Here is a 22,314-nt window from a genome sequence, read left to right on the forward strand (position 1 = left end):
CCTAAATGTACATTCACTCATCTGTTCTTCAAAGAAACACTATGAAGTGTAGAGGGTGACTTTCCACGTCATACTGCCTCCCCTCCCTTGTTCACATCTGAACCCCCATACCACAAAGCTTAATGGGAATAGGACTGTTTTATCAATGACTGTTGAGCTGAATTGGGTAGAAAAAGTGAGAAGTGTAATGTGACAACAGGATACCAAGTGGCCTAGCTGTACTTGTTATACCAGTTAACTCTGTTCTCAGCCCTTGTCTCACCAGTGACACTCCTATTTTTCTATCAGGTGTGTTAGCCATAGGAAATATGCATAGATCCAAACACTGTCAAGTTAAAATCCAACTCAACTTTGAAAGTGTAGAAGAATGTAACGTAAAACACAGAAGTGACTGATTAATACTGATTCTCGTATGGAGGTTCCTCAAAAAATTAACAATAGAATTACCTTATGATCCAGTAATTCCATTACTATTTACCCAAAAAATATGAAAACACTAATTCACAAAGATGTATGCACTCCAATGTTTATAGCAGCATTATTTATAATGCCAAATTATGGAAGCAACCCAAGTATCCATGGACAGATAAAGGGACAAAGAAGAGGTGGTACATATGCATATAGAACAAAATATTACTCAGCCATAAAAGACTGAAAGCTTGCCATTTGCAACAACTTGGATGGATCTAGAAAATATAATGCTAATAAGTGAAGTAAGTCAGAGACAAATACCATATGACTTCACTCATATGCAGATTTTTAAGAAACAAAAGAAATGAACAAAGAAAAAAAGAGGCAATAAAAAAAACAGACTTTTAAATATAGAGAACAAACTGATGGTTGCCAGAGGAGAGGCAGGTGGGGGGTGGGGGGCGGTGAGGAGTGAGTGAAACAGGTGAAGGGGATTAAGAGTACACTTATTGTGATGAGCACTGAGTAATTTATAGAAGTGCTGAATCACCTGAAAACTAAAATTGTACCCTTGAAACTAATATAATACTGTATGCTAATTATATTAGAACTGAAATAAAAGGGGCAGCCCTGGTGGCTCAGCAGTTTAGCGCCTCCTTCAGTCCAGGGCCTGATCCTAGAGACGGGAGATCGAGTCCCACGTCAGCCTCCCTGTGTGGAGCCTGCTTCTCCCTCTGCCTGTGTCTCTGCCTCTCTCTCTGCCTGTCTCTCATGAATAAATAAATAAAATCTTAAAAAAAAAAAACTGAAATAAAAACTTAAAGGAAATGAATGTATACTATTCCTATGCCCTCTTGAAAAAAATTAGTAATTATGATGTACAAAAAAACAAAACCAAAAAACTCTGAAAGGAATGATTTAACTATCAAAGGAAAAATCTCTAAGACTATTAAGAAATGCCAATTACCTTCTCTCCCAAACAGAACATCTTCCTACAATAGGAAGTAGTTTTCACCATGCAATTCTCCCTCCTCTGAAATCTTGTGCTATATATATATAAACACACACATATCTTGCAATACTTTACATTTACCCTATAGTAAAGATTTTTGCTTCCAGGTCTTACCTTTCCATTACATGAGAAACATTCATCTTTGTAGGACCCATATAGTCTACATTAGTGTTTCATAAGAAGGAGATTATGGGGGATCCCTGGATGGCACAGCACTTTAGCGCCTGCCTTTGGCCCAGGGCGCGATCCTGGAGACCCAGGATCGAGTCCCACATCGGGCTCCCGGTGCATGGAGCCTGCTTCTCCCTCTGCCTGTGTCTCTGCCTCTCTCTCTCTCTCTCTCTCATAAATAAATAAATAAATTTTAAAAAAATTAAAAAAAAGAAGGAGATTATGATCCATTCATGGTTATAAACTCAGGTTAGTGGGTCATAGTTAGCATTTCTTTCAAACAAAATTGCATGCTATTCAGCAACCTGGCTACAAAATTTTAAATTATGTCAATTAGGAAATTTTAAAACTCTAAATATCCTGAACCATTATGACCCTGTGTAGGTATTAATTCTAGGGAATGTATGCTTTCTATTTGAGAGATAATTACCTGTTAAATCACATTCTAAGATGTAATGACAATTCAGCAACAAGAGCCATTTCATAAAGTTACTGTATAGTTAACGAACATTACAGACAATAAATACTAAGGGAGCTCAGAGAAGGACAGCTCATACTAGGCTGGGTCAACTGAGGAAGGTTTCCCTTAGGAGATTCGGTTTGAGCAGAGCCCAGGAAAGGCCTGGACTGGAAAAGAGGAGGGGAGAAAAAAACCCATAGTCCCAGTTGGCCTGGACTGAGGCTGACAGAAAAAATGGACTTAAGAGGCTATTGTAATAGCTTAGCTTGGAATTGTATGGGTCTATAAAAGCTAGTAACCCTGGAAATGTAAAGGAAGGGCATAAAGTAGGAAGGAATCACAGTCTTGGTGGTTAACTGGACTTTGGCAGAGAGGTAAAGGTGAAGGACTCAGATGATTCCAAAATACTCTAATCCTGAGTGACCATGAAGAGATTGGTGCCATTAACAGTAATGCGAAAAAAATCAAAGGAGTTTTAGAAGGGAGTGTTATGCAATGACATTAATATTCTTTATAAAAGTTTAACTTGAACACCCATACCTCTCAGTTGTACTTAACTATCCATATGAGGGATACTAACCAATATAAGGAGCATCCTATTCTTTTTTGTTTTTTTTTTTAAAGATTTTATTTTATTTGTTCATGAGACACACACACACAGAGAGAGAGAGAGAGAGAGGCAGAGACATAGGCAGAGGGAGAAGCAGGCTCCATGCAGGGAGCCCCATGTGGGACTTGATCCCAGGGCTCCAGGATCACGACCTGAGCCCCTGAGGCCAAGTCAACCGCTTAACAGCTGAGCCACCCGGGAGTCCTGGAGCATACTATTCTTAAAGCACTCACTACTTGGAAGAACCAAGGCTGAAATTCAGCCAGCTATTAAAATATTGAAATCTTTCTACACCACTTGGCAAATTATTATTTTAGCACTTTAAGTGATGCCCACCCCCACTCTATGCCCACCTGTCCTACTGTCCCAGTTACTTCTCCAGACCTCAAGCCTAAAGAACTAATAACCCATGGCACTGCAAGGGGCCTCAGCTCTGTGACCAGCTTCTGTTCTAATTGGGCAGTGTCTATGCCATAGTGGCAGTACTAAGCAAAATATTAAAAAAGCAAGTGTTAACAGCATTCAGAAAAGAGAGTAATCACCTCAACTTGGGCCAGTTACTCATTTAAACAACTGTGTGTGTGTGCAGGGGGTGCACCTGGGGGGCTGACAGTTAAGTGTCTACCTTCAGCTCAGGTCATGATCCCAGGGTCCTGGGACTGAGCCTCTCATGGGGCTCCCTGCTCAGCATTCTCTCCTCTCTCTGTGTGCATTCTCTTTCTCTCTCCCTCTCAAATAGATAAAAATCTTTTTAAAAAAATAAATAAACAACTGTTGAGGGCATATACTGTGGCTATACTTATAAGTGTAGTCCCAGCACTCAGGCTGCTCACTCCCTAATACAGAGACCAACATATAAACAAATCATTGCAATCCATAGTAGTAGTACAAAAGAAGTATTCATGAAGTGCAATGGAAGGCACAAGGGGGATATTAGTCAATACCCAGCCTGGGAAAAGAAACAAAGCAATCCCATAGTTTCACAGAAGTGATAGAAGACTAAGCTGTGACGGATGGACAGGGGCCCAGGCAGAGAAAGGAGGAAGACAAACCATTCCAAGCAGAGAGATACCAGTACTGTATGAGCCACATCCCAGCATAGTGTGCATAGAACAATGAAATGACCAATGTGTAATGCCTGGCACACAGTGTCAATAAGAAATAACAATAGATTCTATTCTAGCAGCTACTTCTCTGATTATGTTTTTTTTTTAAGATTTTATTTATTTATTCATGAGATACAGAGAGAGAGAGAGAGAGAGAGAGAGAGAGGCAGAGACGCAGGCAGAGGGAGGAGCAGGCTCCATGCAGGGAGCCCGATGCGGGACTCGATCCTGGGTCTCCGGGACCATGCCCTGGACTGGAGGTGGCACTAAACCGCTGAGCCACCGGGCTGCCCTCTGCTTATGTTTTTAAAGACTGATCCTAAAATTCATTTGTTTTGTCCAAGCCTATGCTAGCTGAACAAGGGACAGGGTAACCAAAATATCCTAGAAGGCATGGAGTGAGGCAGTTTGGAATTTAAAAATGAAGCACCTGGAATTAACTATAGTTGTTTGCATATCTTAGATGTGTGTAAGCAAAGATGAGAAAGGGACGGTAAATTAATTGCAAGTGAGAGGAGCAAAAAAATAATGAAGACCTTACTACTTTTCCAATTAACAAAGAAGGGCTTCCTGGAGAGGAATATTTTTTAAAAGAAGAGAACAAGCAAGTGCTAAACAGACCAGATGCCTTGAAAATTCAAGAAGTATTTAAAGACTAAGTCTTCAGAGGAAGACCAACAGGAAAGAGTAAATGTATGTATATGCTCAGCTGGAATGTGAAATGGAGAAAGGTCACCTAGAGAACAGAGACTACAGATAAATAACTATAAATTCAAACTAATAAAAGAGTTTGGCAATGTTACAGAATTTACCTACAAAAAGCCCTTCTGGAGATCTTTTAAAACCATGATGTATATTTTTGGGCGAGTAACTTCCCTAGCATCTTGGCCAACATTCATTTTGCCATGTTACACTCAAATTTTTCAGAGATGAACCAAAGGGTGTGTAAGTAATAGCAATAGGCTTTTATATCTTGCCTAATGTTGGATATTTGCATTTAATGTTTTCAATAACACAGGATATGACATGCAGTGTCATTCTGTTAGTTCAGCTCCACATGTACAAAGCCTAGTACTGCAGCCTCCCAGATCCACTGATGAATGAGACCCAACATTGCTGTCCTTGAAGAGATCACAAAAAGGTAGTCAGCAAAAACTAATCCCCTTCTACTTTAAACTGTGGTTATTTTCTAGAAAACAGACTACATAAAAAGGCAAACAAAAAGTCTCATTTGGTCTGTAGTAGCCACACCAGTCATTGTCATTTAAAGCCAATTGTTTAAGAGAAAGGAAGCATCCTAGGCCAAGGAGAAGGGAGTCATCACCATTGCTTTCCAAAATTGTTGTATGAGCTGCTCCCTCAAAGGAAAAGGCCATCAGTACTCAGGAAGCGGCAGAGGTTTCCGACAGTTATAAACGATAGTGTCTGCAGCGTGACCCATGGTTCAAACTGCATAAAAATAAGAATTCACTGACAAATGATAACAAGTACTTCCTCACTTTCCTATCGCCTGAATCAGAGCCATTGTTTGGGTTGTAGTTCCTTGTTTAAATTAGGTTATTAAATCACAATGATGCTGGCCAAACATGCTAGTCATAAGCCATCAGGAAAACTTATCAAAAATACCAATGTACCAATGTGTCAAGCCTTAAATGCACACACACACACACACACACACACACACACACACACACTTTTTCATTAAGAAAATCTGACCACAAAAAAATAAAATAATAAAATAAAATAAAATCTGACCAGTACCAAGGGTATCTTTCAAAAACTTTGTTTTTTTCTCTCCTGAAAACCACAAATCAATGTACTATAATGTAGCAGAAAGAGAATCTGCAAACAGATCTGAGTTTAAGTGCCAATTCTGCCATCTATTATTTGAATTTTAACAAGTTACTTCATGTCTTTGGGCTTGTTTTCTTATATGCAAAATGAAAAAAAATAGTACCTATCTCAGAGAGGTCTTTTTTTTTTTTTAAGTAGGCTCCATGTCCCCAGCATGAAGCCTATTGCACAGCCTGAACTTACAACCCTTAGATGAAGACCTGAGCTGAGATAAAGAGTCAGATGTTTGTTTAATCAACTGAGCCACCCTGGGCATCCCTCAGAGAGGTCTTATGATGATTAAGGTGGATAATGCATGCAAGTGCCTAGCAAGAATATGAAAGAAGTGAGAGTTTGATGTATTACTCATACATTTTGTAAAGCATGTTTTTTAAAAAAAAATTTTTTTTTAATTTTTATTTATTTATGATAGTCACAGAGAGAGAGAGAGAGAGGCAGAGACATAGGCAGAGGGAGAAGCAGGCTCCATGCACCGGGAGCCTGACGTGGGATTCGATCCCGGGTCTCCAGGATCGCGCCCTGGGCCAAAGGCAGGCGCTAAACCGCTGCGCCACCCAGGGATCCCTAAAAAAATTTTTAAAGCATGTTTTATTAGCATGCACCTCCCAAGTCTGAAACCACTGCCAAATAGCCAAATACATATACAAACATATACAATGGTATAGGTTTAATATTCATTAGGAAGAAATTGTCATATAACTTTTTTTAAAGATTTCATTCATTCATTCATTTAGAGTGCACAGGCACGCAAGTGCAGGTAGAGGGAGGGTCAGTGGGAGAGAGAGAAATTCAAGCAAACTCCACACTGAGCACAGAGTTCATCATGGGGCTTGATCCTGAGGATCATAACCTGAGCCTAAATCAAGAGTCAGATGCTTAACTAATCATCCAGGCACCCCAGTGACATTTATAAAACTGTAGCAAAAAAAACAAAACAAAACAAAAAACCCCAAAACCCAAAAAACAAAAAACCGTTAGCAATTTGTTCCAACTTTTCGCTTACAACAAATGACCCGGAGGGGCAAGACGGCGGCAGAGCAGGGTCTCCAAGTCACTTGTCCTTAACAAATTACCTAGAAAACCATCCAATCATCCTGAAAATCTACGAATTCGGCCCGAGATTTAAAGAGAGACCAGCTGGAACGCTACAGTGAGAAGAGTTCACGCTTCTATCAAGGTAGGAAGACGGGGAAAAAGAAATAAAGAAACAAAAGGCCTCCAAGGGGGAGGGGCCCCGCGAGGAGCCGGGCTGAGGCCGGGGCGAGTGTCCCCAGGACAGGAGAGCCCCGGCCCGGAGGAGCAGGAGCTGCACCGACCTTCCCCGCGGAAAGGCCTCCCGGGGAATTGGAGCAGGATCCCCAGAAAGGCGGGGACGCCCTCGGACTCCCTGGGACAGTAACAGGCACCTGCGCCCCGGGAGTGCACCGAGCTCCCTAAGGGCTGCAGCGCGCGGCGGGACCCGGAGCAGCTCGGAGGGGCTCGGTTGGCGGCTCCGCGGAGGGGGCTGCGCGGCTCCGGGAACAGCTCGGAGGGGCTCGGGCGGCGGCTCCACGGAGGGGGCTGCGGGGCGGGAGGCCGGGAGGGCCCAGGACAGCAAGGACGCTCCTGCCTGGAACTGAGCAGATCAGCGGCCCCGCCCGGGAGCCCCCAGGCCCTGCAGACGGAGAGCCCCGGAGCTACTGCGGAGCTGACTCCAGGGTCCCAGAGCTGCCCCCGCCACTGTGGCTTCCTCCCGGGGCCTCACGGGGTGAACAACCCCACTGAGCCCTGCACCAGGCAGGGGCAGAGCAGCTCCCCCAAGTGCTAACACCTGAGAATCAGCACAGCAGGCCCCTCCCCCAGAAGACCAGCGAGACGGACCAGTTCCAAGGGAAGTCAAGGGACTTAAAGTATACAGAATCAGAAGATACTCCCCGTGGTTTTTGTTTTTGGTTTTTATTGTTTTTGTTTTGGGGTTTTTTTGTGTTTTTTGTTTGTTTGTTTTGTTTTGTGCTTTTTTTTTCTTTCTTCTTGATTTCTGATTGCTTACCCCACCCCACCCCCTTTTTTTTCTTTTTTCTCCTTTCTTTCTTTTTCTTTCTTTTTCTTCTCTTTTTCCCCTTTTTTTCTTCTTTCTCTTTTTTCTTTTTCTCTTTTCTTTCCTTCTCTCTCTTTTTCTCCTTTTCCCAATACAACTTGTTTTTGGCCACTCTGCACTGAGCAAAATGACTAGAAGGAAAACCTCACCTCAAAAAAAAGAATCAGAAACAGCCCACTCTCCCACAGAGTTGCAAAATATGGATTACAATTCAATGTCAGAAAGCCAATTCAGAAGCACTATTTTACAGCTACTGGTGGCTCTAGAAAAAACCATAAAGGACTCAAGAGACTTCATGACTGCAGAATTTAGATCCAATCAGACAGAAATTAAAAATCAATTAAATGAGATGCAATCCAAGCTAGAAGTCCTAACGACGAGGGTTAACGAGGTGGAAGAACGAATGAGTGACATAGAAGACAAGTTGATGGCAAAGAGGGAAACTGAGGAAAAAAGAGACAAGCAATTAAAAGACCATGAGGATAGATTAAGGGAAATAAATGACAGCCTGAGGAAGAAAAACCTACGTTTAATTGGGGTTCCTGAGGGCGCCGAAAGGGACAGAGGGCCAGAATATGTATTTGAACAAATCCTAGCTGAAAACTTTCCGAATCTGGGAAGGGAAACAGGCATTCAGATCCAGGAAATAGAGAGATCCCCCCCTAAAATCAACAAAAACCGTTCAACACCTCGACATTTAATAGTGAAGCTTGCAAATTCCAAAGATAAGGAGAAGATCCTTAAAGCAGCAAGAGAAAAAAAGTCCCTGACTTTTATGGGGAGGAATATTAGGGTAACAGCAGACCTCTCCACGGAGACCTGGCAGGCCAGAAAGGGCTGGCAGGATATATTCAGGGTCCTATATGAAAAGAACATGCAACCAAGAATACTTTATCCAGCAAGGCTTTCATTCAAAATGGAAGGAGAGATAAAGAGCTTCCAAGACAGGCTGCAACTGAAAGAATATGTAACCTCCAAACCAGCTCTGCAAGAAATTTTAAGGGGGACTCTTAAAATTCCCCTTTAAGAAGAAGTTCAGTGGAACAATCCACAAAAACAAGGACTGAATAGATATGACACTAAACTCATATCTATCAATAGTAACTCTGAACGTGAACGGGCTTAATGACCCCATCAAAAGGCGCAGGGTTTCAGACTGGATAAAAAAGCAGGACCCATCTATTTGCTGTCTACAAGAGACTCATTTTAGACAGAAGGACACCTACAACCTGAAAATAAAAGGTTGGAGAACCATTTACCATTCAAATGGTCCTCAAAAGAAAGCAGGGGTTGCCATCCTTATATCAGATAAATTAAAATTTACCCCAAAGACTATAGTGAGAGATGAAGAGGGACACTATCTCATACTCAAAGGATCTATCCAACAAGAGGACTTAACAATCCTCAATATATATGCCCCGAATGTGGGAGCTGCCAAATATTTAAACCAATTAATAACCAAACTGAAGAAATACCTTGATAATAATACACTTATACTTGGTGACTTCAATCTAGCTCTTTCTACCCTGGATAGGTCTTCTAAGCACAACATATCCAAAGAAACGAGAGCTTTAAATGATACACTGGACCAGATGGATTTCACAGATATCTACAGAACTTTACATCCAAACTCAACTGAATACACATTCTTCTCAAGTGCACATGGAACTTTCTCCAGAATAGACCACATACTGGGTCACAAATCGGGTCTGAACCGATACCAAAAGATCGGGATAGTCCCCTGTATATTCTCAGACCATAATGCCTTGAAATTAGAACTTAATCACAACAAGAAGTATGGAAGGACCACAAACACGTGGAGGTTAAGGACCATCCTGCTAAAAGATGAAAAGGTCAACCAGGAAATTAAGGAAGAATTAAAAAGATTCATGGAAACTAATGAGAATGAAGATACAACCGTTCAAAATCTTTGGGATGCGGCAAAAGCAGTCCTGAGGGGGAAATACATCGCAATACAAGCATCCATTCAAAAACTGGAAAGATCTCAAATTCAAAAGCTCACCTTACACATAAAGGAACTAGAGAAAAAGCAACAAATAGACCCCACCCCCAGCAGAAGAAGACAGTTAATTAAAATTCGAGCAGAACTCAATGATATCGAGACCAAAGGAACTGTGGAACAGATCAACAGAACCAGGAGTTGGTTCTTTGAAAGAATTAATAAGATAGATAAACCATTAGCCAACCTTATTAAAAAGAAGAGAGAGAAGACTCAAATTAATAAAATCATGAATGAGAAGGGAGAGATCACTACCAACACCAAGGAAATACAAACGATTTTAAAAACATATTATGAACAGCTATACGCCAATAAATTAGGAAATCTAGAAGAAATGGACGCATTCCTGGAAAGCCACAAACTACCAAAACTGGAGCAGGAAGAAATAGAAAACCTGAACAGGCCAATAACCAGGGAGGAAATTGAAGCAGTCATCAAAAACCTCCCAAGACACAAGAGTCCAGGGCCAGATGGCTTCCCAGGGGAATTCTATCAAACGTTTAAAGAAGAAATCATACCTATTCTACTAAAGCTGTTTGGAAAGATAGAAAGAGATGGAGTACTTCCAAATTCGTTCTACGAGGCCAGCATCACCTTAATTCCGAAACCAGACAAAGACCCCACCAAAAAGGAGAATTACAGACCAATATCCCTGATGAACATGGATGCAAAAATTCTCAACAAGATACTAGCCAATAGGATCCAACAACACATTAAGAAAATTATTCACCATGACCAAGTAGGATTTATCCCTGGGACACAAGGCTGGTTCAACACTCGTAAAACCATCAATGTGATTCATCATATCAGCAAGAGAAAAACCAAGAACCATATGATCCTCTCATTAGATGCAGAGAAAGCATTTGACAAAATACAGCATCCATTCCTGATCAAAACACTTCAGAGTGTTGGGATAGAGGGAACTTTCCTCGAATCTTAAAAGCCATTTACGAAAAGCCCACAGCAAATATCATCCTCAATGGGGAAGCACTGGGAGCCTTTCCCCTAAGATCAGGAACAAGACAGGGATGTCCACTCTCACCACTGCTGTTCAACATAGTTCTGGAAGTCCTCGCCTCAGCAATCAGACAACAAAAAGACATTAAAGGCATTCAAATTGGCAAAGAAGAAGTCAAACTCTCCCTCTTCGCCGATGACATGATACTCTACATAGAAAACCCAAAAGCCTCCACCCCAAGATTGCTAGAACTCATACAGCAATTTGGTAGCGTGGCAGGATACAAAATCAATGCCCAGAAATCAATGGCATTTCTATACACTAACAATGAGACTGAAGAAAGAGAAATTAAGGAGTCAATCCCATTTACAATTGCACCCAAAAGCATAAGATACCTAGGAATAAACCTAACCAAAGAGGTAAAGGATCTATACCCTAAAAACTATAGAACACTTCTGAAAGAAATTGAGGAAGACACAAAGAGATGGAAAAATATTCCATGCTCATGGATTGGCAGAATTAATATTGTAAAAATGTCAATGTTACCCAGGGCAATTTATACGTTTAATGCAATCCCTATCAAAATACCATGGACTTTCTTCAGAGAGTTAGAACAAATTATTTTAAGATTTGTGTGGAATCAGAAAAGACCCCGAATAGCCAGGGAAATTTTAAAAAAGAAAACCATAGCTGGGGGCATCACAATGCCAGATTTCAGGTTGTACTACAAAGCTGTGGTCATCAAGATAGTGTGGTACTGGCACAAAAACAGACACATAGATCAATGGAACAGAATAGAGAACCCAGAAGTGGACCCTGAAATGTACGGTCGTCTAATATTCGATAAAGGAGGAAAGACTATCCATTGGAAGAAAGACAGTCTCTTCAATAAATGGTGCTGGGAAAATTGGACATCCACATGCAGAAGAATGAAACTGGACCACTCTCTTTCACCATACACAAAGATAAACTCAAAATGGATGAGAGATCTAAATGTGAGACAAGATTCCATCAAAATCCTAGAGGAGAACACAGGCAACACCCTTTTTGAACTTGGCCACAGTAATTTCTTGCAAGATACATCCACAAAGGCAAAAGAAACAAAAGCAAAAATGAACTATTGGGACTTCATCAAGATAAGAAGCTTTTGCACAGCAAAGGATACAGTCACCAAAACTAAAAGACAACCTACAGAATGGGAGAAGATATTTGCAAATGACATATCAGATAAAGGGCTAGTTTCCAAAATCTATAAAGAACTTATTAAACTCAACACCAAAGAAACAAACAATCCAATCATGAAATGGGCAAAAGACATGAAGAGAAATCTCACAGAGGAAGACATGGACATGGCCAACATGCACATGAGAAAATGCTCTGCATCACTTGCCATCAGGGAAATACAAATCAAAACCACAATGAGATACCACCTCACACCAGTGAGAATGGGGAAAATTAACAAGGCAGGAAACAACAAATGTTGGAGAGGATGCGGAGAAAAGGGAACCCTCTTACACTGTTGGTGGGAATGTGAACTGGTGCAGCCACTCTGGAAAACTGTGTGGAGGTTCCTCAAAGAGTTAAAAATAGACCTGCCCTACGACCCAGCAATTGCACTGTTGGGGATTTACCCCAAAGATTCAGATGCAATGAAACGTCGGGACACCTGCACCCCGATGTTTCTATCAGCAATGGCCACAATAGCCAAACTGTGGAAGGAGCCTCGATGTCCATCGAAAGATGAATGGATAAAGAAGATGTGGTTTATGTATACAATGGAATATTACTCAGCAATTAGAAACGACAAATACCCACCATTTGCATCAACGTGGATGGAACTGGAGGGTATTATGCTGAGTGAAATAAGTCAATCGGAGAAGGACAAACAGTGTATGTTCTCATTCATTTGGGGAATATGAATAATGGTGAAAGGGAATATAAAGGAAGGGAGAAGAAATGTTGGGAAATATCAGGAAGGGAGACAGAACATAAAGACTCCTAACTCTGGGAAACGAACTAGGGGTGGTGGAAGGGGAGGAGGGCGGTTGTTGGAGGGGAATGGGTGACGGGCACTGAGGTGGACACTTGACGGGATGAGCACTGGGTGTTTTTCTGTATGTTGGTAAATTGAACACCAATAAAAATTAATTAAAAAAAAAATAAAACAGAAAAAAAAAAAAAAAACAAATGACCCTGCAAAGCAAAACTTAAAAAAAAAAAAAAAATGCAGTCATCATGGAACTGAAAACAGCAACAAGGCACTGATTGGTAACAGTGAGAGCCTCTCACACCAAGTATCATGTGGCCTTGAATGTGATATGTTTTTGCTTTTGACTTTCTATCTAGTGCTGTGACAGTGTAATATATCTTTAGTACACATTCATCACTATATGAATTATGTGTAAGGTATATACCACAGAAATAAAACATGACTGAATATCTTATTTCTAAAGACTTTTTTTTTTAAGATTTTATTTATTTATTCGACAGAGAGAGAGGCAGAGACACAGGTAGAGGGAAAAGTAGGCTCCATGCCAGAAGCCCGACACGGACTCAATCCCAGGTCTCCAGGATCACGCCCTGGGCTGAAGGCGGCGCTTAAACCACTGCCCATCTAAAGAATTTTAAAATAACCTGTGACATCACTTTCATCATCTAATATGCTGAAGATTGTAAATCCACATCTCAAAGGACTACTTATTTCATCTTAGAGGTGTCAGAATAATATAATTACAATCATGGTTCAAATAGCCAGGTTTCTCATAAAAGAAGTTACAGAGATTAGCTTAAATTTCCAACCTAATTTCCTTTAAAATGATAGCACTTCATTAAACAGAAGAATAATACTATCATTCTAAGCACATGTTTAAAGATGAGACCACTATTTAGGCTTTAATAGAAAACAAAATACCTAGGCATGGTTACCTGAAGTTGACTTTCTAATCAAGGTAGACTTTCAGAAGCAAAAGGCCTAAAGGTGACCTCTGTTCCCTTGAATTAGTAGACAAAAGAGGAAAATCCAAGTGGAATAGAAAACTATGAATATTTAGCAGTGACTAATCCATGCAGCATAGATAAGGAATACTTACATGAACCTTAATTAACTTATTGTAAGCCAAATTTTGTTTTCTGTTTTTTGGGGTTTTTTAAAAAGATATTATTTATTTATTCATGAGAGATACAGAGACTGAGAGAGAGGCAGAAGACACAGGCAGAAGGCTCCATGCAGGGAGCCTGACGCGGGACCCCATCCCGGGTCTCCAGGATCACGCCCTGGGTGAAGGCGGCGCTAAACCTTGGAAAAGCTTAAAAAGGAGGATTCCCTGATGGAACTAGGATAAACTGTACTGAGCACCAAACTTATGGGGACAATTTCTAAAGTAGTGACCTCATTCCTGCCCCACCAGTTTAATCTCCTCCTTTATTTCTTGGAGAATACCTTTTGCGATCATCAGTGGAGGTCTCTTTATACCCTCTACTCTATAAAAATATCTCAGAGTCTGTATCTTAGAAGGTTTAATAGTCCCCTTCTGCTGTTAACATGGCTCATTTATTTAAAGTACATTCATTTAAGTCTTTTTACAAACACAAAAGCCTAGTCAGAAGAAAGTTTTGTTTGTTAAAACTCCATTATGACTTTTTTTCTCTCCAAAATTATCCAGCCTTGCTAGAAAATTGAGATTCCTCTTGATTCAACTTTATTATTGTCTAATCTGGATATCCTTAATAAATGTGACTTCCACGCTATCCTGAATTTAGGCCATGAATTACACAATCTTCTGTCTATTCCAGAAATACAAGTAGTACAGAAGCAATATAGCTCAAGGGCTTTGATGTCAACAGAACTCAGTTTAAATCCCAGCACTATCAATTATCAGTTATGAGATGTGGATATATCACTTTACCTCTAAGCCCTTTATTTCTCTATGAAAAAGATGTAGCTCCTCCATGCGGGGTGGAAGATACATCTATGAAAAGCACTTAGGCTGTACCTGTCACAAGGTCAATGCATTTACTCTGGTCAGCAGAGCAGTGTTTTGCCCCTTACCACTTTAACATCAAGTTATGTTCTTTTTTTTTTTTAATTTTTATTTTATTTTATTTATATATGATAGGCACACAGTGAGAGAGAGAGAGAGAGGCAGAGACATAGGCAGAGGGAGAAGCAGGCTCCATGCACTGGGAGCCCGATGTGGGATTCGATCCTGGGTCTCCAGGATCGCGCCCTGGGCCAAAGGCAGGCGCTAAACCGCTGCGCCACCCAGGGATCCCACCAAGTTATGTTCTTAAAGTCAATTAAAGATTCAGAGAAGAGGGATACCTGGGTGGCGCAGTGGTTTAGCACCTGCCTTCAGCCCAAGGCCTGATCCTGGAGTCCCGGGATCGAGTCCCGCATCGGGCTCCCTGCATAGAGCCTGCTTCCCCCTCTGCTATGTCTCTGCCTTTCCCTCTCTCTGTGTATCTCATGAATAAATAAATAAAATCTTAAAAAAAAAAAGAGAAGGACTACCTGCACCATGTGTGTGCCAATGGAACCAGTGACTATACTGACTTCACACTACTGAGTGCTCACCTCTTGCCTTATAGAGTCTGATCCCCTGTCCCAGGCTTACTGACCTTTCAGTTCCTACAACATGACTGCTCTTTCCTACCTTAGGATACGCCCTCTACCTGGACAGAAATCTTGATCATCTCCCTCTCCTGTCTAACCTCTATTTAGCTTCCCAGTCTCTGCTTTGACACCACTGCTGCCTACAGGATTCTCTAATATCCAAGACTCAGGACTTCACTGAAGATCCCACAACAAACTACTCCTTAAAGCACACTCCTAATTATTATCACTATGTTCCCACTAAACTGTAAACTTCATGAGGTCTGTCTTTGCTTTCCACTTATCCCCAGCTATTAACATAGCATATGGTACATGGATAGTTCAATAAATCTTTCCGGATGAACATACAACTGTGCTGCTTTACTCTATGTTAGATATTTTATCTGCTATAAGACAATGATACGTCACTGAAGCCTATAACCAACTTGAAGAGCCGCTTAGAAAAAGCTCCTAAAGAAATCTGACTTGGATAAATCTGCCTTTACCTAACCCGTGTGGGGAATCCCCACAATGTGAGCAACAAGCAAGAGAACATCATAAGCTTGACAGACACGACAGCTGATCCTCTCCAGGTGCAGCACTGTGTGGCAACTTGGAACTGACACAAGTAACAGAAAGTAAGGATTTACAAATATACATAGGTAACTGGCTTCTTTTTGAAAATGAATCATAAAAAGTACTATCTTTACCTTAGTTCTCTAATATAGGCAGTACACAACTCCCACAGCAGTAGGCTTTAAGGGACATTTTTCCTAATGTCTTCATTCTTTAACCTCTCCCTGGCCCTCTCCCATACACAAAACAAAGAGCAAACTTTGCTGTACTCCCTCCTCTCATGATTCTTTCTCTGTACGTATGTGGGGAGAAGGTTAGTAAAGACAACCCTGTAAGTTGTGACCTTTAAGTTACAGCTTCCAGATCATCAAAATAAGTGGGCCTGTTTTTATTTGCCTGGCATTCTATATTGTTTCCCAAAAGGATTTCGGACCATTGAGAATCAAGTTTCCCTCCCTCCCTATAACACATACACACACACACATCCCTTCCTTATCTCGATGTACAGGGAAGCAGGAAAAGGGAGGGGGAAAAGATACAGATTCAACAAACATTTGTAAAAATGATACTCTAGTAAAACTATAAAAATTATGTAATACTATGGGTAGTATGCTGTGGAGTATGAGTACTTACAAGATAGAGTCCTTGATTTAAAGAGAGTAAGAAAAAAAATTTTTTTTAAAATAGAGAGTAAGATAAGGATACAAAAGATTCTAACACAAGACTAGAATAAGACACATGCCCTGAAAGCAGTACAAAGAAAGATCTGATTGGGCACCTGAGTGGCTCACTGGTTGAGCATCTGCCTTCGGCTCAGGTCGTAATCCTGGGGTTCTGGAATTGAGTCCCACATCAGGTTCTCCATCCCATCAGGTTCTCTGCTGCTTCTCCCTCTGCTTATGTCTCTGCCTCTCTCTGTGTGTCTCTCATGAATACATAAAAAAAATCTTTAAAAAAGAAATAAAAAGAAGGAAAGAAAGATCTGACTGATCACACACTTTTCGGAAGATAAGAAATACCTCATGGAGGAGGTACTCAGTATCTGAGATGAGGCTTAAAAAAAGGATGGGATTGATAAAGGGGGGACGGGCACTGGGAGAGATATTTCAGACAAAAGAAACAATGTGGGCTAAAAGTATAGAAACAGGAAAAGAATGAGGATGTGTGGGGAATAGATTAGCACACTAGAAAGGTGGGTTGGGGTCACAGGGTAGAAAGCCCTGAATGCTACAGGATTTTGTTCTAAATAAAGCAAACAATTAGCTGCTGTACCTGGGTGGCTCAGCCAGTTAAGCATCTGACTCAGGAAAAAAAAAAAAAAAGCATCTGATTCAGGTCATGAACTCAGGGTCCTAGGATCCACTTTCATCAGGCTCCCTGATCAGCCTTGGCTTGACCCTCCCTCTCCCTTTGCCCTTCCCCCCATTTGAGAGTGCACTTGCATGAGTACACTCTCTCAAATAAATAAATACAATCTTTTTTTTTTAAAGATTATTTTATTTATGAGACACACACACAGAGAGAGAGGCAGAGACACAGGCAGAGGGAGAAGTAGGCTCCATGCAGGGAGCCCAATGCGGGACTCGACCCCGAGACTCCAGGATCATACCTTGGGCCGAAGGCAGGCGCTAAACTGCTGAGCCACCCGGGCTGCCCAAATAGATACAATCTTTAAAAAAAAAAAAAAAAAAGTAAACAATTTGGAATCATTGTGGGCTCTGAGCAGAAGAGTGCTTGATGGAAGAAGAGGTAGTTAATGTACCCATGGGGACTACAGTAGAGGGCTAACCACAGGAAGCAAGGAGGACCTTCAAACTCATATAATCCACCTTTTACTGTCCCCTCACCCTATTCTTACTTCCTTCATTACTAGGCTTAAATTTCATGGTCAACAAATAAATACTCCCTTGCATATGTCCCTTAATCTCCATGTCTCTCTCACTTTCCTTTAGTGATTTGGCAAAAGGATAATCCTGGTTAAAAGAACCCTCCATCAACCTCTCACTCATGCCCAAGAAAGTAAATGTAGCTAAAGAAACATACAGCCTATGAAATGGTCTTACTAACATGCATGAGACCTCAAAGCTACCTGTGATCGGGACGTCTGGGTAGTTCAGTGGTTAAGCATCTGCCTTCAGCTCAGGGTGTGACCCCAGGGTTCCAGGATCAAGTCCCACATCGGGCTCCCTGCAAGGAGCCTGCTGCTCCTTCTGCCTATGTCTCTGCCTCTCTCTTGAATAAATAAAATCTTAAAAAAAGCTACCTATAACCAAATCATATTTCCCTAGTCCATTTATTTTCTTTCTCTGCTAGAGGAATATTTATGTTTTCTTTTCTCCTCACTATGTTCATCCCCTGTTGCTACCCTCTCCTTGGGTATGTCCTTTCAGTCATACTGGCCTCCTTGTGGTTGTTCCCACCAGGCACACATCTACCTTAGGGTTTTGTACTTGCTTTTCTCTATGTCTTAAATGCTCTTTCTCCAGTGCCTAGAAGAGTGCCCTGCAAATAGTGAGAACTTAACAAAAATAGAGTAAATGAATTTGGAAACACATCGTACATATTCTATGTATTTCATTTTATTCTCCCTCCTCTTATGCCTTATTCATTTTAACTTCTAGCCAATTTTTTCTATTCAAAAAATCTTTATCAACATGGCTGGGCTACAGTGCCCAGATATTTGACCAAACATTCTGGATGTTTCTATGAAGGTGTTTTTTGGGATAAGATTCACATTTAAGTCAGTAGACTTTGAGTAAAGCAGCTTTAGCCTCCATAATGTGGGTCTCATCTAGCCAGGTGAAGGACTGAATAGCAAAAAAGACTGACCTCTCCGGAACAAAAAGCAATAGTGCAAGCAGGCTCTCTTTGGACTCAAATTGCAACTCTTCTCTGGGTCTCTAGCCTGCCAGCCAACCCTATAGATTTTGAACTTACCAAGCCTCCATAATCAGATGAAATAATTCCTTAAAATAAATCAATCTCTGTGAAAAGAGGAATACATACACAGAAAGAAACATTCTATTGGGTCTGTTTCTCTAGAGAATTCTGACTAATAAAGATTGTTTCCCTATTGACACTGAGGAAAATGAGAGCCTCAAAGGACCCATTCTCTTTTCCCACTACATCACACTGTAAAATGCCCTCCAAACTCACATTCTCCTCTGAGGGGCTAGGGTGGGAGGTGGAGGGTAATGAGAAAGAGAGAAACCTTGCAACCAAAAGTCCAAGGAGCCCCTTCAGCATTGACATTATACATGTATACATGTAAATACCTGGATGTGACCAAGTGATGTACTATTCTTTCTCTGGTCTCCTGATTTAGTTACTTTGGATAAAAGAAAACAAATATTCCTACTAAATCAATAACATTTGAAGACTTCGAAAGAAGAGGAAAAAGAATTAGTAAAGATGTAGAAAATGAAAAGAAAAATAAAAAATAAAACTTGTGGCAATTAAGTTTCTAGAAGATGCATTATCACAACTGCCATGCATTTGGATCAATCTGAAATTATGATACTATGGGGAGTGTGGTTTTAGGAAAGAGTGGGGAAGAAACCAGCATTTGATCTATTAAGTTCCCACCATGTCCCAAGGCACTGTGTGTGTGCTTTCATTTGCCACCATATTTAATCCGTGGTAGACTTTGCTCTGTTTAGGCTTTTTTTGGATAGTCATTCATTCACTCCCTCAAAAAATATTTATTTTGTGCCTTATATTTTTATAGGCTCTTTTGGGTACTGGAAAGTGCTATCTAGCTAACAGGGACACATACAAAATAGTAAGTGTGCAGGGTGAAAAAAGACCAACTATGTTGCCCTAAAGTCAAGAAGGCTTCAGAGAAGAGGTGATATTTCAGCTGGATTATAGGTACGAGTTTAACTTGGAAAGAAGAGAGATAATATTCCAGATAGAATTTCTGACTCTGTAAAATTCAATTGAGTCTCTGTTCTAAGTTGCTAAAAGTACATGTGTGCATTGAGGAGTAAAGGGGAGGGAAAGGGCCTTTATATCCAGATCATTCATGGAATTTATGTGCATATAAAGATAGCTGGGAATAGCTTGGTCAACTAGACAAATATAACTACAGATAAAGAAAATCATTACAAAGGTTGATAAAAATTCAACCTTGAATGAAAACTGAGCCTTACAATTATAATAATGATGTTTACTTTAAAAGGCATAAAAGCATTTCATGTCCTCTAACTAAAAAAAAAAATTAAGGTTGAGTTTATACATGGTCCCAACTAAAAACCTATGGTCCAGAATTGGCAACTACGATAATCATTATTATGTAAAAATATATATGTGGAAGTTTTCTCAACAAAATGAAATAAAACCCAACTCGTTGATATAAGGAAAATTATTATTATAGCAATACACATATATGTGGAATCTGTGTCCTAAAATATAAACCAAGCCAAAGGGTGGCTGAGTAAGGTCAAACAAATCACCAAAAAGGAAAAAGAACTCTTAAATTATATTTCTAAATAGTTTAAGTGGTCAAGAAAGGAATGTATAATGAAGGAAGATAAATTAAGGGCTCACAGATCATTTGGTCTCTTCCACCCTTTTGTTCCCCTTTTTCTGCTGATAGTTCCCTTTTTCATAATTTCTCTCCTCCTTCTTCTTCTTTTGTGTGAGAGAGAAAGACAGAAAGACACAACCGACTGAGCCACCCAGGTGCCCTTCATCACTTCTAAGGAGAATTCAGAGATCCTCATTCCAAAAGTTCTCTTTCAATTTTATTTTACCAATAAGACTCTGCAAATAATCATATACAAAATCCCCAAATATGAAACAGACTAAAGCTCAGGCTCAAAGAGTTCAGAGAGAGAGGGGTTACTGAAGCACCCTAACTTGGCCTCCACTTTACCCTTCATCCACCAACCCTCTGAGACAGCTCCCCAAATAGCCTTAATTTTCCTTAGCGCAGTATGTAATATGCTGCTCCTTGTTCAATCCTCTCAATTTACAAATGAAAGTGTAGCTTAGTGAATTAATTTAATTAAGAAGTCTGAAAAAAATCCCTGTTTCATTTCCTCTGCTGAAATAAAATGCTTTCTCTTCCTCATAAACTGTAATTTAAATTTCTGGGTTAATAATTCCTTATAAGTTACAAATTCATTCAATCGGTCTATCTGGATTCAAAATTCAGGGCTAAATATTCTGCTGGGGGCATGTCATCTGTTTTCATTTAATCATCACCAAATCCCCAGATCAAGAAACTGCGTTTACTGTTTGTTTTTTAAGATTTTATTTACTTGAGAGAGACCATGCACTTGCAGGGTGGAGGGAGCACAAGCAGGTGAGAGGCAAAGGGAGAAGGAGAAGCAGACTCCTCGCTGAGCAGGGAGCCCTGCGCCATCCCAGGACCCACCGACCATGACTGAGCCAAAGGCAGAGGCTTAACTGACGCAGCCAATCAAGGGCCCCAAGAACAGGGTTCAGAGAAGTACTGTAACTTTCCTAAGTTCACAGAGCTAGCAGAGTGGAATGCTGTTCTATTCAACTCCAAAAGCCAAACCTCAGACTCTTGCATTCTTTCTAAGTCCAAACCTTTTCCTAATCTTTACCTATCTTTACACAGGTTCCCAGAAATACAAACTGTAAGAGATCTTGTCACTTCACACAGGCTTGTCAGAGAGTGCCTCATGCTTCAGGCAGCCAAGCACAAAGCCATCAAGTCTACTTTAAACTTCTAAACTCAAGGGGATCCTTGGGTGGCGCAGCGGTTTGGCGCCTGCCTTTGGCCCAGGGCGCGATCCTGGAGACCCGGGATCGAATCCCACGTCGGGCTCCCGGTGCATGGAGCCTGCTTCTCCCTCCGCCTGTGTCTTTGAGCCTCCCTCTCCCTCTCTCTCTCTCTGTAACTATCATAAATAAAAGCTTCAGAACTGTAGGGATGCTAATCCCCACCCTCAAATCTTGACTTTCTTCTACAACTTTCTTTACAACCGTGGGCTACACGTATGTTCAGTCTTATGGAGAACAGGAATGGTTAAAAACCCTTAATCAAAGGGCGACAAAATCAACTTTGAGCTGAGCAAGAGATGACAGGCTGGTGTTTTGGGTTGAATACTACATATTACCTAATAGGATACTGGAAATGTGTATTTAAAGGCTGCTTTTGGACAAACGATGACTGTCACGACGGAGTAGGAGTCACAGTTGGCATCAAACAATTTTAATTTGATGGGAGGTGAGGAGAATTTGAATTAGAGCATCATCTTCTGGGAGCAGAAGCTGAAGTGACTGTCACAGCCAATTTTAGAAGAGAGTGTGGAAACCAGGATTGATATTAAATTACTGGTTAACGGGAGAAGAGATTTTAAACAGAACTGAAACTTGGTGCCACTGTCTAGAAACTGTGAGCCAAAGATCGGACAAGTCCTAGGCATTAGGGGTCTGAAATTCTGGGTGAGCTCCAGTGCCTAGGCTCGGGTCCACTAGGCAGGGACTGCGAAG

At 40.9% G+C, this 22,314-nt stretch overlaps 1 protein-coding gene across 8 annotated transcripts in view; it reads right to left on the reverse strand.

Moving 5' to 3' along the window:
- The window catches only part of PRCP (prolylcarboxypeptidase), a 138,652-nt gene that overhangs the window by 114,984 nt on the left and 1,354 nt on the right, over positions 1-22,314 (reverse strand). The gene's annotated exons all lie outside the window — the stretch shown is intronic.

This window comes from Vulpes vulpes, chromosome 11, assembly GCF_048418805.1.
Source record: "Vulpes vulpes isolate BD-2025 chromosome 11, VulVul3, whole genome shotgun sequence".
NCBI lineage: Eukaryota > Metazoa > Chordata > Mammalia > Carnivora > Canidae > Vulpes > Vulpes vulpes.